The sequence below is a fragment of the Schistocerca gregaria genome, chromosome 5, assembly GCF_023897955.1.
Source record: "Schistocerca gregaria isolate iqSchGreg1 chromosome 5, iqSchGreg1.2, whole genome shotgun sequence".
Taxonomy (NCBI): domain Eukaryota; kingdom Metazoa; phylum Arthropoda; class Insecta; order Orthoptera; family Acrididae; genus Schistocerca; species Schistocerca gregaria.
This window is the reverse complement of record NC_064924.1, coordinates 574,466,119-574,492,554: the sequence shown is the minus strand read 5'-3', so window position 1 is coordinate 574,492,554 and position 26,436 is coordinate 574,466,119. Positions and strand designations below refer to the sequence as shown.

The 26,436-nt window shown below is 48.1% G+C and overlaps 26 non-coding genes across 26 annotated transcripts; all 26 read right to left on the bottom strand.

The window, feature by feature from the left end:
- Positions 1 to 6,669: 6,669 nt before the first annotated feature.
- Trnat-cgu (transfer RNA threonine (anticodon CGU)) lies at positions 6,670 to 6,741 on the bottom strand. The gene has a single exon. It is a non-coding gene; the product is annotated as a tRNA-Thr (tRNA).
- A 689-nt stretch (positions 6,742 to 7,430) lies between these two features.
- Positions 7,431 to 7,504, bottom strand: Trnan-guu (transfer RNA asparagine (anticodon GUU)). Its single transcript has one exon. It is a non-coding gene; the product is annotated as a tRNA-Asn (tRNA).
- A 318-nt stretch (positions 7,505 to 7,822) lies between these two features.
- Trnat-cgu (transfer RNA threonine (anticodon CGU)) lies at positions 7,823 to 7,894 on the bottom strand. Its single transcript has one exon. It is a non-coding gene; the product is annotated as a tRNA-Thr (tRNA).
- Positions 7,895 to 8,588: 694 nt separating this feature from the next.
- Trnan-guu (transfer RNA asparagine (anticodon GUU)) lies at positions 8,589 to 8,662 on the bottom strand. The gene has a single exon. It is a non-coding gene; the product is annotated as a tRNA-Asn (tRNA).
- A 318-nt stretch (positions 8,663 to 8,980) lies between these two features.
- Trnat-cgu (transfer RNA threonine (anticodon CGU)) lies at positions 8,981 to 9,052 on the bottom strand. Its single transcript has one exon. It is a non-coding gene; the product is annotated as a tRNA-Thr (tRNA).
- A 689-nt stretch (positions 9,053 to 9,741) lies between these two features.
- Trnan-guu (transfer RNA asparagine (anticodon GUU)) lies at positions 9,742 to 9,815 on the bottom strand. The gene has a single exon. It is a non-coding gene; the product is annotated as a tRNA-Asn (tRNA).
- A 4,827-nt stretch (positions 9,816 to 14,642) lies between these two features.
- Positions 14,643 to 14,716, bottom strand: Trnan-guu (transfer RNA asparagine (anticodon GUU)). The gene has a single exon. It is a non-coding gene; the product is annotated as a tRNA-Asn (tRNA).
- Positions 14,717 to 15,034: 318 nt separating this feature from the next.
- On the bottom strand, positions 15,035 to 15,106 carry Trnat-cgu (transfer RNA threonine (anticodon CGU)). The gene has a single exon. It is a non-coding gene; the product is annotated as a tRNA-Thr (tRNA).
- A 689-nt stretch (positions 15,107 to 15,795) lies between these two features.
- On the bottom strand, positions 15,796 to 15,869 carry Trnan-guu (transfer RNA asparagine (anticodon GUU)). The gene has a single exon. It is a non-coding gene; the product is annotated as a tRNA-Asn (tRNA).
- A 318-nt stretch (positions 15,870 to 16,187) lies between these two features.
- Trnat-cgu (transfer RNA threonine (anticodon CGU)) lies at positions 16,188 to 16,259 on the bottom strand. Its single transcript has one exon. It is a non-coding gene; the product is annotated as a tRNA-Thr (tRNA).
- Positions 16,260 to 16,948: 689 nt separating this feature from the next.
- Positions 16,949 to 17,022, bottom strand: Trnan-guu (transfer RNA asparagine (anticodon GUU)). The gene has a single exon. It is a non-coding gene; the product is annotated as a tRNA-Asn (tRNA).
- Positions 17,023 to 17,339: 317 nt separating this feature from the next.
- On the bottom strand, positions 17,340 to 17,411 carry Trnat-cgu (transfer RNA threonine (anticodon CGU)). Its single transcript has one exon. It is a non-coding gene; the product is annotated as a tRNA-Thr (tRNA).
- Positions 17,412 to 18,100: 689 nt separating this feature from the next.
- Trnan-guu (transfer RNA asparagine (anticodon GUU)) lies at positions 18,101 to 18,174 on the bottom strand. The gene has a single exon. It is a non-coding gene; the product is annotated as a tRNA-Asn (tRNA).
- Positions 18,175 to 18,492: 318 nt separating this feature from the next.
- On the bottom strand, positions 18,493 to 18,564 carry Trnat-cgu (transfer RNA threonine (anticodon CGU)). Its single transcript has one exon. It is a non-coding gene; the product is annotated as a tRNA-Thr (tRNA).
- Positions 18,565 to 19,253: 689 nt separating this feature from the next.
- Trnan-auu (transfer RNA asparagine (anticodon AUU)) lies at positions 19,254 to 19,327 on the bottom strand. The gene has a single exon. It is a non-coding gene; the product is annotated as a tRNA-Asn (tRNA).
- Positions 19,328 to 19,645: 318 nt separating this feature from the next.
- On the bottom strand, positions 19,646 to 19,717 carry Trnat-cgu (transfer RNA threonine (anticodon CGU)). The gene has a single exon. It is a non-coding gene; the product is annotated as a tRNA-Thr (tRNA).
- A 694-nt stretch (positions 19,718 to 20,411) lies between these two features.
- Positions 20,412 to 20,485, bottom strand: Trnan-guu (transfer RNA asparagine (anticodon GUU)). Its single transcript has one exon. It is a non-coding gene; the product is annotated as a tRNA-Asn (tRNA).
- Positions 20,486 to 20,803: 318 nt separating this feature from the next.
- Positions 20,804 to 20,875, bottom strand: Trnat-cgu (transfer RNA threonine (anticodon CGU)). The gene has a single exon. It is a non-coding gene; the product is annotated as a tRNA-Thr (tRNA).
- Positions 20,876 to 21,566: 691 nt separating this feature from the next.
- Trnan-guu (transfer RNA asparagine (anticodon GUU)) lies at positions 21,567 to 21,640 on the bottom strand. Its single transcript has one exon. It is a non-coding gene; the product is annotated as a tRNA-Asn (tRNA).
- A 318-nt stretch (positions 21,641 to 21,958) lies between these two features.
- Positions 21,959 to 22,030, bottom strand: Trnat-cgu (transfer RNA threonine (anticodon CGU)). Its single transcript has one exon. It is a non-coding gene; the product is annotated as a tRNA-Thr (tRNA).
- A 689-nt stretch (positions 22,031 to 22,719) lies between these two features.
- Trnan-guu (transfer RNA asparagine (anticodon GUU)) lies at positions 22,720 to 22,793 on the bottom strand. Its single transcript has one exon. It is a non-coding gene; the product is annotated as a tRNA-Asn (tRNA).
- A 318-nt stretch (positions 22,794 to 23,111) lies between these two features.
- Positions 23,112 to 23,183, bottom strand: Trnat-cgu (transfer RNA threonine (anticodon CGU)). Its single transcript has one exon. It is a non-coding gene; the product is annotated as a tRNA-Thr (tRNA).
- Positions 23,184 to 24,263: 1,080 nt separating this feature from the next.
- Trnat-cgu (transfer RNA threonine (anticodon CGU)) lies at positions 24,264 to 24,335 on the bottom strand. Its single transcript has one exon. It is a non-coding gene; the product is annotated as a tRNA-Thr (tRNA).
- Positions 24,336 to 25,024: 689 nt separating this feature from the next.
- Trnan-guu (transfer RNA asparagine (anticodon GUU)) lies at positions 25,025 to 25,098 on the bottom strand. Its single transcript has one exon. It is a non-coding gene; the product is annotated as a tRNA-Asn (tRNA).
- A 318-nt stretch (positions 25,099 to 25,416) lies between these two features.
- Positions 25,417 to 25,490, bottom strand: Trnat-cgu (transfer RNA threonine (anticodon CGU)). Its single transcript has one exon. It is a non-coding gene; the product is annotated as a tRNA-Thr (tRNA).
- Positions 25,491 to 26,179: 689 nt separating this feature from the next.
- Trnan-guu (transfer RNA asparagine (anticodon GUU)) lies at positions 26,180 to 26,253 on the bottom strand. The gene has a single exon. It is a non-coding gene; the product is annotated as a tRNA-Asn (tRNA).
- Positions 26,254 to 26,436: the final 183 nt, after the last annotated feature.

Genomic DNA, 26,436 nt, shown 5'->3' with positions numbered 1-26,436 from the left:
TCACACTGAATCTTGCAGCCCTCGACCAGATAATTGATTTGGCGCACTGCTGCTGCTGGGAGTGTCCACATTGCCGTTCTCCAAATCTCTCGAGTGTTTCGCCCTTACGATCGGCGACGACCGTCAGGCCACCAAAAGTTTGCGGTCTGCAATTTCTTGTCCTAGTGCACAGCTTGTGGGATAACGCGGCTCGACTGCGAAATGCGCCTTTCGGCTCCACTCTCTGGCTACAGTTTGCTGTTGTTCACAGTGGCACTGGCGTTGCCCATGGGGCTTCATGTAAGGCGACTGCACGTCGCTCGGCCAACAGCGGCCTACTGCAGACCGACACTTAAGAGACACAAAATACAAATCGACATCGAGAGACAGGCCCTGTCATATGGCACTCGCGACGCATACGCTGAAATTGAATGTAAACAAAACGTCTTTTGTAGTGGGCGTCGCTCCACTGCAGTGTCACACATGGTGAATAAATAGGAAAACAGTAGAACGTCTGTGTAGGGCCATGCTTTTACCTACTGTGCCACCTGCCTGAATGTGTGTAAGCATCTGTGGCATCACTCCTTCGCAGCCAAATTGCCACACTAGCTGTGTATCTCTAACAAAGTTGATGTATGTCCTCACCTCGGTGACGGATAAAACGATTTCGCCCCCGGGTGGGCTCGAACCACCAACCTTTCGGTTAACAGCCGAACGCGCTAGCCGATTTTTTTTTTTTTGTTTTTTTTTTTGCTTAACTTTTTTTTTTTTTCTTTTTTTTTTTTTGTTGGAATGTGAAGAAGGAATTTTATGTTAAGGCACTAATTCCATAGCCTCCTTTCCTTCTTGAGATGAATAATAATAATAAAAAAGTATGTTCCCTTCCATGGAAACAAATGAGACTTCCTTCTCAGTCATAAAATGAATGTATAAGAAAACAATTTATCTTTAACCCTGCGATACTGGCTTTCGGCTTCGGCTTCTTATGTGCAATAAACAAAATAGCCTTCTTTGCCAGCAGAGGATAAGTGATTGTAATATGAAACTGTAAAATTGTACTTCTCCCCAATTGTTTTTGTTTAAGCGTCGTTTCGCTTAAATAAACGATTTTTGTTTATCTCGTTGGCTTGTCAACCAATGCCCAGTCGCTCGAATACAATTTTCAGCATATTGCCGTAGTTTTTCTTGTGGTCTTTATATTTCAGGGCGTTATAAAAAGCACACTTCAAGTACATGTAAAAATCAGTGGAATTGTCATTTCCCAGGTGATTAATTACGTAATTCACATAGTGTCCCATTAACCAATGGACCGAGTTGTTTTTTGCTGCTGGAAAATAGCAAGTCTGAGGCCTGAGGAATGTAACAGGGGGAAAATTTTCCACCGAAGATCTCGTAAGAAAAGCCAGTTGTTCCCTAATCCAATTACAGAGTTGTAGATTGCCACCGCACGTGAATCTGTGCACTAACGTGTCGATCAATTTACATTTGAGACATAGGTTCGTGTCGCTAACGCCGATTGCATGTAACCTTTCATTGGTGCTTACGGTCTCATTCACTGTTTTATACCACGCTGACTTGACGTCCGATGGTAGACCACGCATATTAATATTTTTCCATATGGCGTCCCAATCAGTGTGTGGGTATTTACTTTCCAATTTGTTTCTCCCCTCCATTTTCTTTCGATGGCACAGAATATCGCGGGCCGTGATCCGTCGTGAGTTGATGATGACACCGCCGAGATAGCTGAATTCCACAAAATATACACGAACGTACTGGAGCCGGTTATTTATTTTTTGCACATTCACCGGCGCCTGTAAACTGGCAGGCCTGACAACTTCAAATAATTTAGTTGTAATGCTATCAGCGTGGTCGCTAAGGATAGTGGCGGTCCTTTTTATAAAAAGCGCAGACGCCTTATTTCTGATGTCAACTAACCCCAAACCTCCATTCCTGGGATCTAAGGTCGCAGTTTTTGCGTCGACTCTGAATATATCCCCTCTCCAAAGATAGCTGGCAATGGTAGACATTATCTTTTTTCCAATCATTTTCGGTAGTGGGAAGATCTGTGCTATAAAGTAACTCCTGGAGAGAATGCAGTGGTTAATGAAAATCACCCTCTGAACTTGGTTCATGTTACGGTGGAGGTTTTCTCTTGTTGTTCCAAGAAGTTGTCCCGACGTATTTCTCCAATTGATAGCTGCCATTTTTAACGGACAAGGTGTCAGTGTTATTCCTAGTGCTTTGCATTGGGTGACCATTGTGGCCCAGGCTAAGGTGGTATGTTGAAAACCCCGCAGGTTTAGGAGTTTGCTTTTGTTTGCGTTGACACCTGCTCCGGAGACTCTACAGTACTTTTTAATTAGCGTTTCCAATTTCAAAATGTCGTCGGGATTTCGCAGGACGACTCCGACATCATCGGCATAGGCGTTTATGACTGTTCGGTGACCAGATAATGTGATGCCAGTTAGAGTGGCTTGAACACTGCGGAGGAAAGGTTCTAATGAAAGCACGAATAGGAACATGGAGAGGGGGCTTCCTTGAGGAACGCCGCGCCTGATCTGAATCTGCTTTGTCCTCTGGCAGTTAACTGATATACAAGCGCTGATGCCTGTTGCAACATTTCTGATCACACTTACGACTCGCTCATTAAAACCTATTTTGTTCAGTGTGGCACTAAGGAATCTATGATCCACACGATCAAATGCTTTCTGGAAGTCAATAAACATGATAGCACATTTTATGGTGGTCACAGCAGTGATTGCAATTATATCTCTATATTCAGCTATGCTTTTGAAAATGCTCTTGGTAGGCACACAGGACTGGTATGGACTTACTATCTTTTTGGCCAACTGTGAGAGTCTGTTGTTTAAAATTCTGCCGATAATTTTATAATCGGAGTTTAACAGGGAGATAGGACGAAAGTTGTTGAGGTTTCTTTTTGCAGCATTTTTTGGGATTAGTACTATTGTGCTCTCTTTAAAAACAGCAGGTAAATGCTTTCCCTGAAGCACCTCGTTCGTCATTCGGGTAAACATGTCACCAATCAGTGGCCAGTATCGTTTATAAAATTCAACAGGCAAACCATCCGGTCCCGGCGATTTCCTCAGAGGAGATTTGCAGATGATTCTGTGGATATCTTCGTTAGTACACTCAACGAGAAGGTCTTCGTTTTCCTCGTCCGAGACCTGTGGAGCTATGGAACTAAGGAACTCATCGAAGGACTCTTCACATACCGGGTTGGCAGTGTATAGGTCTTCGTAATATTTGTGCACTGCATTGACGATGTCTCTCTGAGTCGTGAGTGTCTCGCCAGTTTCAGACTGAAGTCCATCAATGAAGGTGCGTCTCCTGTTTCTTTCGTGCTTCAGTAGATGGTACAAGGAAGCATGTTCATCCTCCACGACTGTCTTAGCCTTGGATTTTAATTTCAGACCCTCCATCTGCTGTCTTTTAAGACTGAGCAATTTGGCCTTAGTTTGCTTGATATCTGCCAGACGGACGTTGGAAGTGTTTGCCTGCTCATATAAATTTCGCAGCATGGTATAATAAAATTCTATGGAATTTTTCAAGTCTTTCGATCGTTGTACACTATACTGGATGAGAACTTTTCTCAGTTTAGGCTTTGCCCTGTTGCACCACCAGTCTAGTACTGAGACGTGTCTATCTGCAGAGCGGAGGCACAATGCCCACGCTTCTGTCAAACTTTCTTCTAATCCGTCGTCCTGCATCAGTGACGTATTAAGGTGCCATGAACTTTTAAAACGGCGAGTGGGTTGCGCAGTAAGGTTGATGGAAGCTAGCACGGAGCTATGATCAGAAAAGTAAACTGGAATCGTCTCTGCTTTAATGAAGGAGCTAACTAGACTTTGCGATATGTAGAGTCTGTCGATCCTGCTACGTGAGTGAGGACCTAGGAATGTAAATGCCACAAATGTGGGATACATTATTTCCCAAGCATCTTTAAGCTGTAAAACAGTGACGAAACGCTTCAGTTCATTGCAGTTATTAAAATTCGGAACCTGGTCTTTCTTATTTATCACACAATTAAAATCACCGCCTATTATAAGATCTTTTGGGTTTTTCCGTAATAAATAAATGATTTCTTCTTTATAGAACTGTGCTCTTTCCATTCTATTGGATGTGCCAGAAGGGGCATACAGATTGATAAGGGTAGAACCAAAGACTTTTATACCTATCGCTCTGCCGGAGTCCAACCTCTCGATATCCGAGACAGGAATCCCCTCCCTGACTAAAATTGCTGTACCGACGTTGGTGTCAAGTGAGACATTTAAAATCGCCAAATATCCAGGCACTGTAAGATTAGTCAGCACTACTTCCTGTAGGAAAGCAATGTCCGTCCCTGACTCATATAAATAATCCTTGAGCGCTGTAATTTTAGTCACGGATGTAATCCTGTTAATATTGATAGTCGTAATTGTATATGCCTGGGACATTTAGTTTGCATAAAAAGTAAATAAGTGATTAAAAAAATAACAAAATGTGAATAAAAAAAAAAGAGATGTGCAGCTTCTAGAAGGGAGAAACGACTCCGCTTAAACAAAACATCTAAAAGAATAGTCAGTATTTGAAGCTCGGTAAACACTTCATCTGGTTCCTCTGAAATATGACTAAGACAGTAGTACAATTAGAAATGAAACTGGTTCAACAAAATCCTTTTTTTTTTTTTTCATCTTACAGCCTCATTTTGGTGCAGGATTCCGAACATCTCGGGTTTTAGTTTTACCGAGGGGCTTTGCATCACTAATGTCACTTGAAGGTACCTCCTTAGGTCTTTCCGTGATGATTTCATACAAGACGTTCTTGGCCGTCGCTTCCTCTTGTGCTGGTCGTTGTGTGCTTTGGTTACGGGAAGCTTTGAGAGTAGGTTGCGGTTTGAGTCGGCGTCTTCGGACATCTTGGTTCAACGCGCCGTCATTCGGATTGTCTATCTTTACCACCGTTGTGACCGAAGCTGCCTCAACAGCGTCCTTTGTACGAGTGCCATTTCCTTGTTCTTCCGTCACTAGCTCCAGAGCACTGACTGAGTCGGCGGTTTGTGGGTCTGTAAGTTCTTGAGTTGGGTTCCGCTCCGTCACCTCTTGTGCTTCGGAGTGCGCCTCTTCCGTCTCCGCGACAATCGTTACTGCGTCCCCTCCGTGGACCGTTTGTACCTGTTCAGCCGCCGACAGCGGCCGGGTTGCCTCAGCGGCTGTCGTCACGTCAATACATGTACTGTTTGTTTCCTCGAGCACATCCGCATTACACTGCTTCTGCTTGCGGGTGGAAGGCGAATTACGGGCGGACTCGCCGTCCGAGCCGTCATCGGTCGTCTCCAACGGTCGCTTCTTATTCTGGAGATCGCAATCGGGAACAGAAGGGTGTGATGTAATGACGCTCAGGGGAGGGAACTCCGTAGTAGTTATGGCGGGCACTGCAGAAGTACATGCACCACTGTCGTTAACCGAAAGAAGGGAAGTGCTATTTGGTAAGACATCGCTGAGGGTCAGTTTTTGACGCTGTGTTAGATTGTTCCGAAGAACAAAAACACGGCGCGGACAATCTTGTCGGAAATGACCTGTCTCATTGCAAATATTGCACGTGCGCTCCTGACCAGAATACACAACATGTGCTTTATGGCCTGCAACGGATATATGGGACGGAATGTTGGCTTTCACCTCCATTTCAACGGATCTAATGCCATTAAAACACTGTATCTTGTATAGCTTCGACCATCTTTCGTTATAGATAGATTTAACTTCGCCATATTTAGATAGAGCGTCCTTGATCAACTGATTATCAATTTCAATTGGAACATTCAAAATCCTGACATTGGTGTACATGATATCAGCTTTTCGTACAGAGACATTACTTTTTGAACCGTCTCGATGAACAAATTCGACGGAATTACCCCATTTTGCAAGCAACTTATCGACTGTCACTGAGTTCAGAAATTTAACAAAAACACAGTATTTTTCAGCATCTAATTGCGTGGTATGAACAGAGTCAGAATTTATACCGATTACCTCAGTCAGCCAATCGTGGATTTCCAGCGCAGTGGGTTGGACCGGCCGTGTTTCTTTCTCGAACGAGAAGACTAAAGTATTCTTCCTGACGGTGTCAGACATGGTCGTCGGTTCCGACGAAATCCCGGCAACAACCGAAATTGCGGCGAAGCACGAGACGTAGAACGGACGAAAGCACTATAAAAACACTTATCAGAGACACCACTCAAAAAATAACAACGAAAATGTACAGCTAACTTCACGTAAACACCAAACACCGGCGATAGCGCTAACGTACGCGGAGTAAACAACAAGCACGTCCGACCGCGGCGACGGCTAAAGCCAGAATAGCCGATTGCGCCACGTAGGCGTCGACTTCGGCTCACTTGTGCAATCTATATCAACGCAATTCGTACACATTCTGCAGGAATCTCGCAGAATGGTAGCATCTGCTTTTGCCCCTTCACATGGTTAACGTGCATGCACACTGTAGCGACGCTCATAAACGAATGACATTATGCTACAAAATGCATACAAACCACTGTTCTGCCTATGCATTCAGAAAACCTCCTAGGCCAGTAGAATACTTGTCATAGGTTGTAGAACATCCCTTTCATTCAGTGTACTGCCATGTGATAGATATTGCTCGAGGTAGCTCCGCACGTTGCAGGAAAGTTAAAAAAATGGATGCCTTCTGTGAGGTTCGAACTCACGACTCCTGGTTTACGAGACCAGTGCTCTACCACTGAGCTAAGAAGGCGGCAGCTTTGGATATGCGAGCTATCCCCGAATTCTCACTTCATCACACTGAATCTTGCAGCCCTCGACCAGATAATTGATTTGGCGCACTGCTGCTGCTGGGAGTGTCCACATTGCCGTTCTCCAAATCTCTCGAGTGTTTCGCCCTTACGATCGGCGACGACCGTCAGGCCACCAAAAGTTTGCGGTCTGCAATTTCTTGTCCTAGTGCACAGCTTGTGGGATAACGTGGCTCGACTGCGAAATGCGCCTTTCGGCTCCACTCTCTGGCTACAGTTTGCTGTTGTTCACAGTGGCACTGGCGTTGCCCATGGGGCTTCATGTAAGGTGACTGCACGTCGCTCGGCCAACAGCGGCCTACTGCAGACCGACACTTAAGAGACACAAAATACAAATCGACATCGAGAGACAGGCCCTGTCATATGGCACTCGCGACGCATACGCTGAAATTGAATGTAAATAAAACGTCTTTTGTAGTGGGCGTCGCTCCACTGCAGTGTCACACATGGTGAATAAATAGGAAAACAGTAGAACGTCTGTGTAGGGCCATGCTTTTACCTACTGTGCCACCTGCCTGAATGTGTGTAAGCATCTGTGGCATCACTCCTTCGCAGCCAAATTGCCACACTAGCTGTGTATCTCTAACAAAGTTGATGTATGTCCTCACCTCGGTGACGGATAAAACGATTTCGCCCCCGGGTGGGCTCGAACCACCAACCTTTCGGTTAACAGCCGAACGCGCTAGCCGATTGCGCCACGGAGGCGTCGACTTTGGCTCACTTGTGCAATCTATATCAACGCAATTCGTACACATTCTGCAAGAATCTCGCAGAATGGTAGCATCTGCTTTTGCCCCTTCACATGGTTAACGTGCATGCACACTGTAGCGACGCTCATAAACGAATGACATTATGCTACAAAATGCATACAAACCACTGTTCTGCCTATGCATTCAGAAAACCTCCTAGGCCAGTAGAATACTTGTCATAGGTTGTAGAACATCCCTTTCATTCAGTGTACTGCCATGTGATAGATATTGCTCGAGGTAGCTCCGCACGTTGCAGGAAAGTTAAAAAAATGGATGCCTTCTGTGACGTTCGAACTCACGACTCCTGGTTTACGAGACCAGTGCTCTACCACTGAGCTAAGAAGGCGGCAGCTTTGAATATGCGAGCTATCCCCGAATTCTCACTTCATCACACTGAATCTTGCAGCCCTCGACCAGATAATTGATTTGGAGCACTGCTGCTGCTGGGAGTGTCCACATTGCCGTTCTCCAAATCTCTCGAGTGTTTCGCCCTTACGATCGGCGACGACCGTCAGGCCACCAAAAGTTTGCGGTCTGCAATTTCTTGTCCTAGTGCACAGCTTGTGGGATAACGTGGCTCGACTGCGAAATGCGCCTTTCGGCTCCACTATCTGGCTACAGTTTGCTGTTGTTCACAGTGGCACTGGCGTTGCCCATGGGGCTTCATGTAAGGCGACTGCACGTCGCTCGGCCAACAGCGGCCTACTGCAGACCGACACTTAAGAGACACAAAATACAAATCGACATCGAGAGACAGGCCCTGTCATATGGCGCTCGCGACGCATACGCTGAAATTGAATGTAAATAAAACGTCTTTTGTAGTAGGCGTCGCTCCACTGCAGTGTCACACATGGTGAATAAAAAGGAAAGGAAAACAGTAGAACACCTGTGTAGGGCCAATTTTTTACCTACTGTGCCACCTGCCTGAATGTGTATAAGCATCTGTGGCATCACTCCTTCGCAGCCAAATTGCCACACTAGCTGTGTATCTCTAACAAAGTTGATGTATGTCCTCACCTCGGTGACGGATAAAACGATTTCGCCCGCGGGTGGGCTCGAACCACCAACCTTTCGTTTAACAGCCGAACGCGCTAGCCGATTGCGCCACGGAGGCGTCGACTTTGGCTCACTTGTGCAATCTATATCAACGCAATTCGTACACATTCTGCAGGAATCTCGCAGAATGGTAGCATCTGCTTTTGCCTCTTCACATGGATAACGTGCATGCACACTGTAGCGACGCTCATAAACGAATGACATTATACTACAAAATGCATACAAACCACTGTTCTGCCTATGCATTCAGAAAACCTCCTAGGCCAGTAGAATACTTGTCATAGGTTGTAGAACATCCCTTTCATTCAGTGTACTGCCATGTGATAGATATTGCTCGAGGTAGCTCCGCACGTTGCAGGATAGTTAAAAAAATGGATGCCTTCTGTGAGGTTCGAACTCACGACTCCTGGTTTACGAGACCAGTGCTCTACCACTGAGCTAAGAAGGCGGCAGCTTTGGATATGCGAGCTATCCCGGAATTCTCACTTCATCACACTGAATCTTGCAGCCCTCGACCAGATAATTGATTTGGCGCACTGCTGCTGCTGGGAGTGTCCACATTGCCGTTCTCCAAATCTCTCGAGTGTTTCGCCCTTACGATCGGCGACGACCGTCAGGCCACCAAAAGTTTGCGGTCTGCAATTTCTTGTCCTAGTGCACAGCTTGTGGGATAACGTGGCTCGACTGCGAAATGCGCCTTTCGGCTCCACTCTCTGGCTACAGTTTGCTGTTGTTCACAGTGGCACTGGCGTTGCCCATGGGGCTTCATGTAAGGCGACTGCACGTCGCTCGGCCAACAGCGGCCTACTGCAGACCGACACTTAAGAGACACAAAATACAAATCGACATCGAGAGACAGGCCCTGTCATATGGCACTCGCGACGCATACGCTGAAATTGAATGTAAATAAAACGTCTTTTGTAGTGGGCGTCGCTCCACTGCAGTGTCACACATGGTGAATAAATAGGAAAACAGTAGAACGTCTGTGTAGGGCCATGTTTTTACCTACTGTGCCACCTGCCTGAATGTGTGTAAGCATCTGTGGCATCACTCCTTCGCAGCCAAATTGCCACACTAGCTGTGTATCTCTAACAAAGTTGATGTATGTCCTCACCTCGGTGACGGATAAAACGATTTCGCCCCCGGGTGGGCTCGAACCACCAACCTTTCGGTTAACAGCCGAACGCGCTAGCCGATTGCGCCACGGAGGCGTCGACTTTGGCTCACTTGTGCAATCTATATCAACGCAATTCGTACACATTCTGCAGGAATCTCGCAGAATGGTAGCATCTGCTTATGCCCCTTCACATGGTTAACGTGCATGCACACTGTAGCGACGCTCATAAACGAATGACATTATGCTACAAAATGCATACAAACCACTGTTCTGCCTATGCATTCAGAAAACCTCCTAGGACAGTAGAATACTTGTCATAGGTTGTAGAATATCCCTTTCATTCAGTGTACTGCCATGTGATAGATATTGCTCGAGGTAGCTCCGCACGTTGCAGGAAAGTTAAAAAAATTGATGCCTTCTGTGAGGTTCGAACTCACGACTCCTGGTTTACGAGACCAGTGCTCTACCACTTTTTTTTTTTTTTTTTTTTTCTAAAGCCCGACAGTTTTGCATTTCTTCAAATGGTTCAAATGGCTCTTTTTTTTTTTTATTAGAATAACATTAAATACAACAAAATATAACATCCTTTTTTTGTTTCTTTTTTTGTAATAATTTGTATTGAAGAAACTAAAAGTACATATATATTCACTATGCAAGAGTTCTTCAAGGTACCATTCCATTTAAGCATATACAAATAACTATTAGTTAAGCAAAAAAATAAATAAATACATTAAAAAGAAAAAACATTAAATACAACAAAGTATAACATATTCTGTCTTTTTGCTTTTTTTAATTATTATTGTTATTATTATTATTATTATTATTATTATTTTTTTTTTCGATGCATGGGAACGTGGATAAGGGTGTTGCATCATGTGACAGGTATGCATGGTACACCCCAGCTTTGAGGGGGGTCAAGGAAGACGCTGCGGAGATAACCGGCAAAAGTTTGTCGGTAAGATGGTTTTCGGGTGAGGGTGCTATGCGAGGTCACAACTTTGTACCAGAAGTCAAGAACTGTATGCGGACCATTTTGAAAGAGGTATTCTAAAGCCAGTCCTCGAAACCAGATGAGAGTATGGTGCTTAGCAAGAGGGTAGTGAAATGTCTGGGGCAACAACAGGAAATCCGGGGTTACCGTCGTTGGCGGGGCACGGAGGTAAAAGCCCACGATTCGTTGGATGAGGAGCCATACGTTTTGTTTCAGTGGGCACGTAAGACGGTGCTCGTCGGTGTCTTCGAGCTGACAGTCAGGGCAGAATGGGGAGGTGGCCAGTCCTATGCGATAAAGTCGACTGTTAGTCGGGAACTTTCCATAAACTAAAACATACCAGAGTGAAGACACAGACGACGGTAAAAAGGGTGCATGCACACACCCCCAAACCGTGCGCCAGTTAATGTCAGGATGCCGTAGCACCATGGGGTCGCAAGGGTTGGACAGCATAAACAAACGATAATAATCTTTTGCACGGGGAGGACGGGCGAGTGGAAGATCGGCCCGAACGTAGCTGAGTTCTATGAAACAATTGGCGACGTGGTACAATAATGGAGAAATAGGTGCCACATTGATCGGTGGATCGAGAGAAGCTGGTCGGAGGATATCGAAGAGACTACGTGTTAAGGACGGAACCGTCCCCTGCCAGTGCCGCAACAGAGTGTGGACAAAGAGTGCAGAAGATCGTGCCTGCACGTTGACGAGTCCGAGGCCACCTTTTGCAGGAGGCAATGTTAAAGTGCTGTAGCGGACTTTGAAAAGTGCCCCTGCTGACACGAAATATCCAAAGGCTGATTGGATGCGGCGGCCAAGGAGTAACGGCATTGGGAGGATCTGGGCGACGTGTACCAGTTTAGGGGCTACATATATGTTGACATAGGACACACGTTGGAGTAGGTTTAAGTTACGGTGCACTTGACCGCGGACATGGTGCCGAATCGACTGCAAAAGCCGCCGGTATGCCAGGGCCACTGTGCGGTGTGTGGAGCTCGTAAATTCGATACCCAAGTAACGAAGGGTGGTACTGACTGGGAGTGGGTTCGGCACCATAGCCGGGAGGCCGCGCCCAATGTGCATCATAGTCGATTTACGGACATTAAGAATGCTACCAGAAAGATGTCCATACTGGTGGATCCATTGGATGGCGTCATTGAGTTCCGTGGAGGAGCAGGTGAGAAAGAGAAGATCGTCCGCATAAGCCCTACAGTGAAAGGTGTAGTCACGCAAAGTGAGGCCCTGCAGTCTAGAGGTAAGTCCAGTGATGAGGGGCTCAAGTGCAATGGCATATAGTAAAGTAGACATAGGGCATCCTTGACGTACAGAGCGGCGTATAGGAATCGGTCCTACAAGCCTCCCATTGACTTGTACCATCGAGACGGCGGGAAGTAGTAACCGGCGAATGGCATCGACAAAAAGTAATGGGAACCCCATACGTGTCGCCACCATGAGGAGGAATGGGTGTCGAACGCGATCAAAGGCACTCGTGAAATCGACGGATACCAGTGCTGCACGAAGGCGACAAACCGACGCCAGTGCAATGAGGTCACGGCATTCTCCTAGGGCTGTTTGTAAGGTGGCCCCACAACCACGTGCGGTCTGCTCAGGTGAAAGGACCGTAGGTAAGACGGTGCGCATGCGCGCTGCTAAGAGGCGTGCATAGATTTTATAGTCTGCATTCAGGAGTGTAAGGGGGCGATATGCAGAGACATGAGACCCTCCCTTCGGTTTAGGCACAGGTAAAAGAATGCCAGTGACGAATTCAGGTGGAATTGGGAAGGATGGAGTAAAGAGTTCGTGAATCATTTCCGTCCAGCGAGGAAGCATCAACGTGGTGAACGCCCGGTAAAACTCCACTGGGAGACCATCTGGTCCTGGTGATTTGTTCTTGGCCCCTCTGTTGATCGCATCTACTACCTCTTCTGCGGTGATTGCAGACATCATGGACGTTGACTCCGCTACGGTGAGTGTCCGATCAGGGGAAGGACGGAGATTATCAGGAATGGGCGTCGCCATCTGTTCATCATCATAAAATTGGCGATAATGTTCAGCAAAGGCAGACACCACCGCCGCCTGTGTTGTGTGGTGAACACCATCGGAGGTCGTGATGTGGGAGACGAAGAGTCGACGTCGACGACTGTGGTCGGATGCGGCATGGATTGTGGATGGGGTTTCGTCGTGGAGGAGGTCTTGTCGTCGGGAACGCACCACGACACCATGCAGTCGTGCACGTTGAAGAGAGAGGAGACGAGCTTTGGTACGTTGTCGTTCCCTATGGGTGTCAGGTGATGGAGGGAGTGCATCGAGCTCACGGAGGACGGCGTAGTAAAAATTTGTGGTGTCTCGATGCCATGCTGCTGCTTCCTTGCCACATTGTATGAAGGCCTTTCTGATCGCAGGTTTGGCACATTTGAGCCACCAATGGAACGTGGATGTGTACTGCGGAAGACGTCTTTCGCAAGACGCCCACGTAGTGGCAATACATTGTCGGCAGTGTGGATCATTAAGGAGGGAGGTATTAAGCTTCCAGTAACCTCTGCTGCGCCACACTGACTGAGGTGGCAGAGCCAGGGAGCAAATGACGGCGCAGTGGTCCGAGAATGCAAGGGGCCACCGTTCAGCTTGGGCGACGTCATTGCCAAGGTGGGCAGAGACATATAACCGGTCCAGTCTGCTCGCAGAATGTGCTGTATAATGGGTGAAACCGGGAGTATTGCCATGAATTTTCTCCCAAACGTCCACTAGGTGAAAATCTTCGATTAAGGTGAGGAGCGCCGGGCATGGCGAATAACCAGGCATTTGGTCCTGCGGATGGAGGACACAGTTGAAATCGCCTCCCATGATAAGGCGATCATAGCTTCCAGAAAACAGGGGCGCCACGTCATGTCCGAAGAAAGTGGACCGCTGCCGACGGTTCGTGGAGCCAGACGGAGCGTAGATATTGATGACGCGCGTGTCGAAGATGGTAACAGCCATGCCTCTTCCACAGGGAAGGATTGTCGTGTCCTTGAGTGGGATTCCTTCGCGTATGTAGAAAGCCACTCCACGCCCTGATTGATCACATGTGGACGTGTATGAGTCGTAGCCGTAGACTGGAGGTAGTGTGGCAACGCGTACTTCCTGAAGAAGGGCGACGTCGACGTCAGAGGCCCGAAGCATGTCACATAGGAGTTGCAGCTTGGATACAGTGCCGATCATGTTGATGTTCAGCGTGGCAAACCGATCTCGTCCCACCTTATCACTGAGCTAAGAAGGCGGCATCTTTGAATATGCGAGCTATCCCCGAATTCTCACTTCATCACACTGAATCTTGCAGCCCTCGACCAGATAATTGATTTGGCGCACTGCTGCTGCTGGGAGTGTCCACATTGCCGTTCTCCAAATCTCTCGAGTGTTTCGCCCTTACGATCGGCGACGACCGTCAGGCCACCAAAAGTTTGCGGTCTGCAATTTCTTGTCCTAGTGCACAGCTTGTGGGATAACGTGGCTCGACTGCGAAATGCGCCTTTCGGCTCCACTCTCTGGCTACAGTTTGCTGTTGTTCACAGTGGCACTGGCGTTGCCCATGGGGCTTCATGTAAGGCGACTGCACGTCGCTCGGCCAACAGCGGCCTACTGCAGACACAAAATACAAATCGACATCGAGAGACAGGCCCTATCATATGGCACTCGCGACGCATACGCTGAAATTGAATGTAAATAAAACGTCTTTTGTAGTGGGCGTCGCTCCACTGCAGTGTCACACATGGTGAATAAATAGGAAAACAGTAGAACGTCTGTGTAGGGCCATGTTTTTACCTACTGTGCCACCTGCCTGAATGTGTGTAAGCATCTGTGGCATCACTCCTTCGCAGCCAAATTGCCACACTAGCTGTGTATCTCTAACAAAGTTGATGTATGTCCTCACCTCTGTGACGGATAAAAGGATTTCGCCCCCGGGTGGGCTCGAACCACCAACCTTTCGGTTAACAGCCGAACACGCTAGCCGATTGCGCAACGGAGGCGTCGACTTTGGCTCACTTGTGCAATCTATATCAACGCAATTCGTACACATTCTGCAGGAATCTCGCAGAATGGTAGCATCTGCTTATGCCCCTTCACATGGTTAACGTGCATGCACACTGTAGCGACGCTCATAAACGAATGACATTATGCTACAAAATGCATACAAACCACTGTTCTGCCTATGCATTCAGAAAACCTCCTAGGCCAGTAGAATACTTGTCATAGGTTGTAGAATATCCCTTTCATTCAGTGTACTGCCATGTGATAGATATTGCTCGAGGTAGCTCCGCACGTTGCAGGAAAGTTAAAAAAATGGATGCCTTCTGTGAGGTTCGAACTCACGACTCCTTGTTTACGAGACCAGTGCTCTACCACTGAGCTAAGAAGGCGGCATCTTTGAATATGCGAGCTATCCCCGAATTCTCACTTCATCACACTGAATCTTGCAGCCCTCGACCAGATAATTGATTTGGCGCACTGCTGCTGCTGGGAGTGTCCACATTGCCGTTCTCCAAATCTCTCGAGTGTTTCGCCCTTACGATCGGCGACGACCGTCAGGCCACCAAAAGTTTGCGGTCTGCAATTTCTTGTCCTAGTGCACAGCTTATGGGATAACGTGGCTCGACTGCGAAATGCGCCTTTCGGCTCCACTCTCTGGCTACAGTTTGCTGTTGTTCACAGTGGCACTGGCGTTGCCCATGGGGCTTCATGTAAGGCGACTGCACGTCGCTCGGCCAACAGCGGCCTACTGCAGACCGACACTTAAGAGACACAAAATACAAATCGACATCGAGAGACAGGCCCTGTCATATGGCACTCGCGACGCATACGCTGAAATTGAATGTAAATAAAACGTCTTTTGTAGTGGGCGTCGCTCCACTGCAGTGTCACACATGGTGAATAAATAGGGAAACAGTAGAACGTCTGTGTAGGGCCATGTTTTTACCTACTGTGCCACCTGCCTGAATGTGTATAAGCATCTGTGGCATCACTCCTTCGCAGCCAAATTGCCACACTAGCTGTGTATCTCTAACAAAGTTGATGTATGTCCTCACCTCGGTGACAGATAAAACGATTTCGCCCCCGGGTGGGCTCGAACCACCAACCTTTCGGTTAACAGCCGGACGCGCTAGCCGATTGCGCCACGGAGGCGTCGACTTTGGCTCACTTGTGCAATCTATATCAACGCAATTCGTACACATTCTGCAGGAATCTCGCAGAATGGTAGCATCTGCTTATGCCCCTTCACATGGTTAACGTGCATGCACACTGTAGCGACGCTCATAAACGAATGACATTATACTACAAAATGCATACAATCCACTGTTCTGCCTATGCATTCAGATAACCTCCTAGGCCAGAAGAATACTTGTCATAGGTTGTAGAACATCCCTTTCATTCAGTGTACTGCCATGTGATAGATATTGCTCGAGGTAGCTCCACACGTTGCAGGAAAGTTAAAAAAATGGATGCCTTCTGTGAGGTTCGAACTCACGACTCCTTGTTTACGAGACCAGTGCTCTACCACTGAGCTAAGAAGGCGGCAGCTCTGAATATGCGAGCTATCCCCGAATTCTCACTTCATCACACTGAATCTTGCAGCCCTCGACCAGATAATTGATTTGGCGCACTGCTGCTGCTGGGAGTGTCCACATTGCCGTTCTCCAAATCTCTCGAGTGTTTCGCCCTTACGATCGGCGACGACCGTCAGGCCACCAAAAGTTTGCGGTCTGCAATTTCTTGTCCTAGTGCACAGCTTGTGGGATAACGTGGCTCGACTGCGAAATGCGCCTTTCGGCTCCACTCTCTGGCTACAGTTTGCTGTTGTTCACAGTGGCACTGGCGTTGCCCATGGGGCTTTATGTAAGGCGACTGCACGTCGCTCGGCCAACAGCGGCCTACTGCAGACCGACACTTAAGAGACACAAAATACAAATCGACATCGAGAGACAGGCCCTGTCATATGGCACTCGCGACGCATACGCTGAAATTGAATGTAAATAAAACGTCTTTTGTAGTGGGCGTCGCTCCACTGCAGTGTCACACATGGTGAATAAATAGGGAAACAGTAGAACGTCTGTGTAGGGCCATGTTTTTACCTACTGTGCCACCTGCCTGAATGTGTATAAGCATCTGTGGCATCACTCCTTCGCAGCCAAATTGCCACACTAGCTGTGTATCTCTAACAAAATTTATGTATGTCCTCACCTCGGTGACGGATAAAACGATTTCGCCCCCGGGTGGGCTCGAACCACCAACCTTTCGGTTAACAGCCGAACGCGCTAGCCGATTGTGCCACGGAGGCGTCGACTTTGGCTCACTTGTGCAATCTATATCAACGCAATTCGTACACATTCTGCAGGAATCTCGCAGAATGGTAGCATCTGCTTATGCCCTTCACATGTTTAACGTGCATGCACACTGTAGCGACGCTCATAAACGAATGACATTATACTACAAAATGCATACAAACCACTGTTCTGCCTATGCATTCAGAAAACCTCCTAGGCCAGTAGAATACTTGTCATAGGTTGTAGAACATCTCTTTCATTCAGTGTACTGCCATGTGATAGATATTGCTCGAGGTAGCTCCGCACGTTGCAGGAAAGTTAAAAAAAAGGATGCCTTCTGTGAGGTTCGAACTCACGACTCCTAGTTTACGAGAACAGTGCTCTACCACTGAGCTAAGAAGGCGGCAGCTCTGAATATGCGAGCTATCCCCGAATTCTCACTTCATCACACTGAATCTTGCAGCCCTCGACCAGATAATTGATTTGGCGCACTGCTTCTGCTGGGAGTGTCCACATTGCCGTTCTCCAAATCTCTCGAGTGTTTCGCCCTTACGATCGGCGACGACCGTCAGGCCACCAAAAGTTTGCGGTCTGCAATTTCTTGTCCTAGTGCACAGCTTGTGGGATAACGTGGCTCGACTGCGAAATGCGCCTTTCGGCTCCACTCTCTGGCTACAGTTTGCTGTTGTTCACAGTGGCACTGGCGTTGCCCATGGGGCTTCATGTAAGGCGACTGCACGTCGCTCGGCCAACAGCGGCCTACTGCAGACCGACACTTAAGAGACACAAAATACAAATCGACATCGAGAGACAGGCCCTGTCATATGGCACTCGCGACGCATACGCTGAAACTGAATGTAAATAAAACGTCTTTTGTAGTGGGCGTCGCTCCACTGCAGTGTCACACATGGTGAATAAATAGGAAAACAGTAGAACGTCTGTGTAGGGCCATGTTTTTACCTACTGTGCCACCTGCCTGAATGTGTGTAAGCATCTGTGGCATCACTCCTTCGCAGCCAAATTGCCACACTAGCTGTGTATCTCTAACAAAGTTGATGTATGTCCTCACCTCGGTGACGGATAAAACGATTTCGCCCCCAGGTGGGCTCGAACCACCAACCTTTCGGTTAACAGCCGAACGCGCTAGCCGACTGCGCCACGGAGTCGTCGACTTTGGCTCGCTTGTGCAATCTATATCAACGCAATTCGTACACATTCTGCAGGAATCTCGCAGAATGGTAGCATCTGCTTATGCCCCTTCACATGGTTAACGTGCATGCACACTGTAGCGACGCTCATAAACGAATGACATTATGCTACAAAATGCATACAAACCACTGTTCTGCCTATGCATTCAGAAAACCTCCTAGGCCAGTAGAATACTTGTCATAGGTTGTAGAACATCCCTTTCATTCAGTGTACTGCCATGTGATAGATATTGCTCGAGGTAGCTCCGCACGTTGCAGGAAAGTTAAAAAAATGGATGCCTTCTGTGAGGTTCGAACTCACGACTCCTGGTTTACGAGACCAGTGCTCTACCACTGAGCTAAGAAGGCGGCAGCTTTGAATATGCGAGCTATCCCCGAATTCTCACTTCATCACACTGAATCTTGCAGCCCTCGACCAGATAATTGATTTGGCGCACTGCTGCTGCTGGGAGTGTCCACATTGCCGTTCTCCAAATCTCTCGAGTGTTTCGCCCTTACGATCGGCGACGACCGTCAGGCCACCAAAAGTTTGCGGTCTGCAATTTCTTGTCCTAGTGCACAGCTTGTGGGATAACGTGGCTCGACTGCGAAATGCGCCTTTCGGCTCCACTCTCTGGCTACAGTTTGCTGTTGTTCACAGTGGCACTGGCGTTGCCCATGGGGCTTCATGTAAGGCGACTGCACGTCGCTCGGCCAACAGCGGCCTACTGCAGACCGACACTTAAGAGACACAAAATACAAATCGACATCGAGAGACAGGCCCTGTCATATGGCACTCGCGACGCATACGCTGAAATTGAATGTAAATAAAACGTCTTTTGTAGTGGGCGTCGCTCCACTGCAGTGTCACACATGGTGAATAAATAGGAAAACAGTAGAACGTCTGTGTAGGGCCATGTTTTTACCTACTGTGCTACCTGCCTGAATGTGTGTAAGCATCTGTGGCATCACTCCTTCGCAGCCAAATTGCCACACTAGCTGTGTATCTCTAACAAAGTTGATGTATGTCCTCACCTCGGTGACAGATAAAACGATTTCGCCCCCGGGTGGGCTCGAACCACCAACCTTTCGGTTAATAGCCGGAGGCGCTAGCCGATTGCGCCACGGAGGCGTCGACTTTGGCTCACTTGTGCTCTCTATATCAACGCAATTCGTACACATTCTGCAGGAATCTCGCAGAATGGTAGCATCTGCTTATGCCCCTTCACATGGTTAACGTGCATGCACACTGTAGCGACGCTCATAAACGAATGACATTATGCTACAAAATGCATACAAACCACTGTTCTGCCTATGCATTCAGAAAACCTCCTAGGCCAGTAGAATACTTGTCATAGGTTGTAGAACATCCCTTTCATTCAGTGTACTGCCATGTGATAGATATTGCTCGAGGTAGCTCCGCACGTTGCAGGAAAGTTAAAAAAATGGATGCCTTCTGTGAGGTTCGAACTCACGACTCCTGGTTTACGAGACCAGTGCTCTACCACTGAGCTAAGAAGGCGGCAGCTTTGAATATGCGAGCTATCCCCGAATTCTCACTTCATCACACTGAATCTTGCAGCCCTCGACCATATAATTGATTTGGCGCACTGCTGCTGCTGGGAGTGTCCACATTGCCGTTCTCCAAATCTCTCGAGTGTTTCGCCCTTACGATCGGCGACGACCGTCAGGCCACCAAAAGTTTGCGGTCTGCAATTTCTTGTCCTAGTGCACAGCTTGTGGGATAACGTGGCTCGACTGCGAAATGCGCCTTTCGGCTCCACTCTCTGGCTACAGTTTGCTGTTGTTCACAGTAGCACTGGCGTTGCCCATGGGGCTTCATGTAAGGCGACTGCACGTCGCTCGGCCAACAGCGGCCTACTGCAGACCGACACTTAAGAGACACAAAATACAAATCGACATCGAGAGACAGGCCCTGTCATATGGCACTCGCGACGCATACGCTGAAATTGAATGTAAATAAAACGTCTTTTGTAGTGGGCGTCGCTCCACTGCAGTGTTACACATGGTGAATAAATAGGAAAGGAAAACAGTAGAACACCTATGTAGGGCCATATTTTTACCTACTGTGCCACCTGCCTGAATGTGTATAAGCATCTGTGGCATCACTCCTTCGCAGCCAAATTGCCACACTAGCTGTGTATCTCTAACAAAGTTGATGTATGTCCTCACCTCGGTGACGGATAAAACGATTTCGCCCCCGGGTGGGCTCGAACCACCAACCTTTCGGTTAACAGCCGAACGCGCTAGCCGATTGCGCCACGGAGGCGTCGACTTTGGCTCACTTGTGCAATCTATATCAACGCAATTCGTACACATTCTGCAGGAATCTCGCAGAATGGTAGCATCTGCTTATGCCCCTTCACATGGTTAACGTGCATGCACACTGTAGCGACGCTCATAAACGAATGACATTATACTACAAAATGCATACAAACCACTGTTCTGCCTATGCATTCAGAATACCTCCTATGCCAGTGGAATACTTGTCATAGATTGTAGAACATCCCTTTCATTCAGTGTACTGCCATGTGATAGATATTGCTCGAGGTAGCTCCGCACGTTGCAGGAAAGTTAAAAAAATGGATGCCTTCTGTGAGGTTCGAACTCACGACTCCTGGTTTACGAGACCAGTGCTCTACCACTGAGCTAAGAAGGCGGCAGCTTTGAAGACGCGAGCTATCCCCGAATTCTCACTTCATCACACTGAATCTTGCAGCCCTCGACCAGATAATTGATTTGGCGCACTGCTGCTGCTGGGAGTGTCCACATTGCCGTTCTCCAAATCTCTCGAGTGTTTCGCCCTTACGATCGGCGACGACCGACAGGCCACCAAAAGTTTGCGGTCTGCAATTTCTTGTCCTAGTGCACAGCTTGTGGGATAACGTGGCTCGACTGCGAAATGCGCCTTTCGGCTCCACTCTCTAGCTACAGTTTGCTGTTGTTCACAGTGGCACTGGCGTTGCCCATGGGGCTTCATGTAAGGCGACTGCACGTCGCTCGGCCAACAGCGGCCTACTGCAGACCGACACTTTTAAGAGACACAAAATACAAATCGACATCGAGAGACAGGCCCTGTCATATGGCACTCGCGACGCATACGCTGAAATTGAATGTAAATAAAACGTCTTTTGTAGTGGGCGTCGCTCCACTGCAGTGTCACACATGGTGAATAAATAGGAAAACAGTAGAACGTCTGTGTAGGGCCATGTTTTTACCTACTGTGCCACCTGCCTGAATGTGTATAAGCATCTGTGGCATCACTCCTTCGCAGCCAAATTGCCACACTAGCTGTGTATCTCTAACAAAGTTGATGTATGTCCTCACCTCGGTGACGGATAAAACGATTTCGCCCCCGGGTGGGCTCGAACCACCAACCTTTCGGTTAACAGCCGAACGCGCTACCCGATTGCGCCACGGAGGCGTCGACTTTGGATCACTTGTGCAATCTATATCAACGCAATTCGTACACATTCTGCAGGAATCTCGCAGAATGGTAGCATCTGCTTATGCCCCTTCACATGGTTAACGTGCACGCACACTGTAGCGACGCTCATAAACGAATGACATTATACTACAAAATGCATACAAACCACTGTTCTGCCTATGCATTCAGAATACCTCCTAGGCCAGTAGAATACTTGTCATAGATTGTAGAACATCCCTTTCATTCAGTGTACTGCCATGTGATAGATATTGCTCGAGGTAGCTCCGCACGTTGCAGGAAAGTTAAAAAAATGGATGCCTTCTGTGAGGTTCGAACTCACGACTCCTGGTTTACGAGACCAGTGCTCTACCACTGAGCTAAGAAGGCAGCAGCTTTGAATACGCGAGCTATCCCCGAATTCTCACTTCATCACACTGAATCTTGCAGCCCTCGACCAGATAATTGATTTGGCGCACTGCTGCTGCTGGGAGTGTCCACATTGCCGTTCTCCAAATCTCTCGAGTGTTTCGCCCTTACGATCGGCGACGACCGTCAGGCCACCAAAAGTTTGCGGTCTGCAATTTCTTGTCCTAGTGCACAGCTTGTGGGATAACGTGGCTCGACTGCGAAATGCGCCTTTCGGCTCCACTCTCTGGCTACAGTTTGCTGTTGTTCACAGTGGCACTGGCGTTGCCCATGGGGCTTCATGTAAGGCGACTGCACGTCGCTCGGCCAACAGCGGCCTACTGCAGACCGACACTTAAGAGACACAAAATACAAATCGACATCGAGAGACAGGCCCTGTCATATGGCACTCGGGACGCATACGCTGAAATTGAATGTAAATAAAACGTCTTTTGTAGTGGGCGTCGCTCCACTGCAGTGTCACACATGGTGAATAAATAGGAAAACAGTAGAACATCTGTGTAGGGCCATGTTTTTACCTACTGTGCCACCTGCCTGAATGTGTATAAGCATCTGTGGCATCACTCCTTCGCAGCCAAATTGCCACACTAGCTGTGTATCTCTAACAAAGTTGATGTATGTCCTCACCTCGGTGACGGATAAAACGATTTCGCCCCCGGGTGGGCTCGAACCACCAACCTTTCGGTTAACAGCCGAACGCGCTAGCCGATTGCGCCACGGAGGCGTCGACTTTGGCTCACTTGTGCAATCTATATCAACGCAATTCGTACACATTCTGCAGGAAACTCGCAGAATGGTAGCATCTGCTTATGCCCCTTCACATGGTTAACGTGCATGCACACTGTAGCGACGCTCATAAACGAATGACATTATACTACAAAATGCATACAAACCACTGTTCTGCCTATGCATTCAGAAAACCTCCTAGGCCAGTAGAATACTTGTCATAGGTTGTAGAACATCCCTTTCATTCAGTGTACTGCCATGTGATAGATATTGCTCGAGGTAGCTCCGCACGTTGCAGGAAAGTTAAAAAAATGGATGCCTTCTGTGAGGTTCGAACTCACGACTCCTGGTTTACGAGACCAGTGCTCTACCACTGAGCTAAGAAGGCGGCAGCTTTGAATATGCGAGCTATCCCCGAATTCTCACTTCATCACACTGAATCTTGCAGCCCTCGACCAGATAATTGATTTGGCGCACTGCTGCTGCTGGGAGTGTCCACATTGCCGTTCTCCAAATCTCTCGAGTGTTTCGCCCTTACGATCGGCGACGACCGTCAGGCCACCAAAAGTTTGCGGTCTGCAATTTCTTGTCCTAGTGCACAGCTTGTGGGATAACGTGGCTCGACTGCGAAATGCGCCTTTCGGCTCCACTCTCTGGCTACAGTTTGCTGTTGTTCACAGTGGCACTGGCGTTGCCCATGGGGCTTCATGTAAGGCGACTGCACGTCGCTCGGCCAACAGCGGCCTACTGCAGACCGACACTTAAGAGACACAAAATACAAATCGACATCGAGAGACAGGCCCTGTCATATGGCACTCGCGACGCATACGCTGAAATTGAATGTAAATAAAACGTCTTTTGTAGTGGGCGTCGCTCCACTGCAGTGTCACACATGGTGAATAAATAGGAAAACAGTAGAACGTCTGTGTAGGGCCATGTTTTTACCTACTGTGCCACCTGCCTGAATGTGTATAAGCATCTGTGGCATCACTCCTTCGCAGCCAAATTGCCACACTAGCTGTGTATCTCTAACAAAGTTGATGTATGTCCTCACCTCGGTGACGGATAAAACGATTTCGCCCCCAGGTGGGCTCGAACCACCAACCTTTCGGTTAACAGCCGAACGCGCTAGCCGATTTGCCACGGAGGCGTCGACTTTGGTTCACTTGTGCAATCTATATCAACGCAATTCGTACACATTCTGCAGGAATCTCGCAGAATGGTAGCATCTGCTTATGCCCCTTCACATGGTTAACGTGCATGCACACTGTAGCGACGCTCATAAACGAATGACATTATACTACAAAATGCATACAAACCACTGTTCTGCCTATGCATTCAGAAAACCTCCTAGGCCAGTAGAATACTTGTCATAGGTTGTAGAACATCCCTTTCATTCAGTGTACTGCCATGTGATAGATATTGCTCGAGGTAGCTCCGCACGTTGCAGGAAAGTTAAAAAAATGGATGCCTTCTGTGAGGTTCGAACTCACGACTCCTGGTTTACGAGACCAGTGCTCTACCACTGAGCTAAGAAGGCGGCAGCTTTGAATATGCGAGCTATCCCCGAATTCTCACTTCATCACACTGAATCTTGCAGCCCTCGACCAGATAATTGATTTGGCGCACTGCTGCTGCTGGGAGTGTCCACATTGCCGTTCTCCAAATCTCTCGAGTGTTTCGCCCTTACGATCGGCGACGACCGTCAGGCCACCAAAAGTTTGCGGTCTGCAATTTCTTGTCCTAGTGCACAGCTTGTGGGATAACGTGGCTCGACTGCGAAATGCGCCTTTCGGCTCCACTCTCTGGCTACAGTTTGCTGTTGTTCACAGTGGCACTGGCGTTGCCCATGGGGCTTCATGTAAGGCGACTGCACGTCGCTCGGCCAACAGCGGCCTACTGCAGACCGACACTTAAGAGACACAAAATACAAATCGACATCGAGAGACAGGCCCTGTCATATGGCACTCGCGACGCATACGCTGAAATTGAATGTAAATAAAACGTCTTTTGTAGTGGGCGTCGCTCCACTGCAGTGTCACACATGGTGAATAAATAGGAAAACAGTAGAACGTCTGTGTAGGGCCATGTTTTTACCTACTGTGCCACCTGCCTGAATGTGTATAAGCATCTGTGGCATCACTCCTTCGCCGCCAAATTGCCACACTAGCTGTGTATCTCAAACAAAGTTGATGTATGTCCTCACCTCGGTGACGGATAAAACGATTTCGCCCCCGGGTGGGCTCGAACCACCAACCTTTCGGTTAACAGCCGAACGCGCTAGCCGATTGCGCCACGGAGGCGTCGACTTTGGCTCACTTGTGCAATCTATATCAACGCAATTCGTACACATTCTGCAGGAATCTCGCAGAATGGTAGCATCTGCTTATGCCCCTTCACATGGTTAACGTGCATGCACACTGTAGCGACGCTCATAAACGAATGACATTATACTACAAAATGCATACAAACCACTGTTCCGCCTATGCATTCAGAAAACCTCCTAGGTCAGTAGAATACTTGTCATAGGTTGTAGAACATCCCTTTCATTCAGTGTACTGCCATGTGATAGATATTGCTCGAGGTAGCTCCGCACGTTGCAGGAAAGTTAAAAAAATGGATGCCTTCTGTGAGGTTCGAACTCACGACTCCTGGTTTACGAGACCAGTGCTCTACCACTGTGAGCTAAGAAGGCGGCAGCTTTGAATATGCGAGCTATCCCCGAATTCTCACTTCATCACACTGAATCTTGCAGCCCTCGACCAGATAATTGATTTGGCGCACTGCTGCTGCTGGGAGTGTCCACATTGCCGTTCTCCAAATCTCTCGAGTGTTTCGCCCTTACGATCGGCGACGACCGTCAGGCCACCAAAAGTTTGCGGTCTGCAATTTCTTGTCCTAGTGCACAGCTTGTGGGATAACGTGGCTCGACTGCGAAATGCGCCTTTCGGCTCCACTCTCTGGCTACAGTTTGCTGTTGTTCACAGTGGCACTGGCGTTGCCCATGGGGCTTCATGTAAGGCGACTGCACGTCGCTCGGCCAACAGCGGCCTACTGCAGACCGACACTTAAGAGACACAAAATACAAATCGACATCGAGAGACAGGCCCTGTCATATGGCACTCGCGACGCATACGCTGAAATTGAATGTAAATAAAACGTCTTTTGTAGTGGGCGTCGCTCCACTGCAGTGTCACACATGGTGAATAAATAGGAAAACAGTAGAACGTCTGTGTAGGGCCATGTTTTTACCTACTGTGCCACCTGCCTGAATGTGTATAAGCATCTGTGGCATCACTCCTTGGCAGCCAAATTGCCACAATAGCTGTGTATCTCTAACAAAGTTGATGTATGTCCTCACCTCGGTGACGGATAAAACGATTTCGCCCCCGGGTGGGCTCGAACCACCAACCTTTCGGTTAACAGCCGAACGCGCTAGCCGATTGCGCCACGGAGGCGTCGACTTTGGCTCACTTGTGCAACCTATATCAACGCAATTCGTACACATTCTGCAGGAATCTCGCAGAATGGTAGCATCTGCTTATGCCCCTTCACATGGTTAACGTGCATGCACACTGTAGCGACGCTCATAAACGAATGACATTATACTACAAAATGCATACAAACCACTGTTCTGCCTA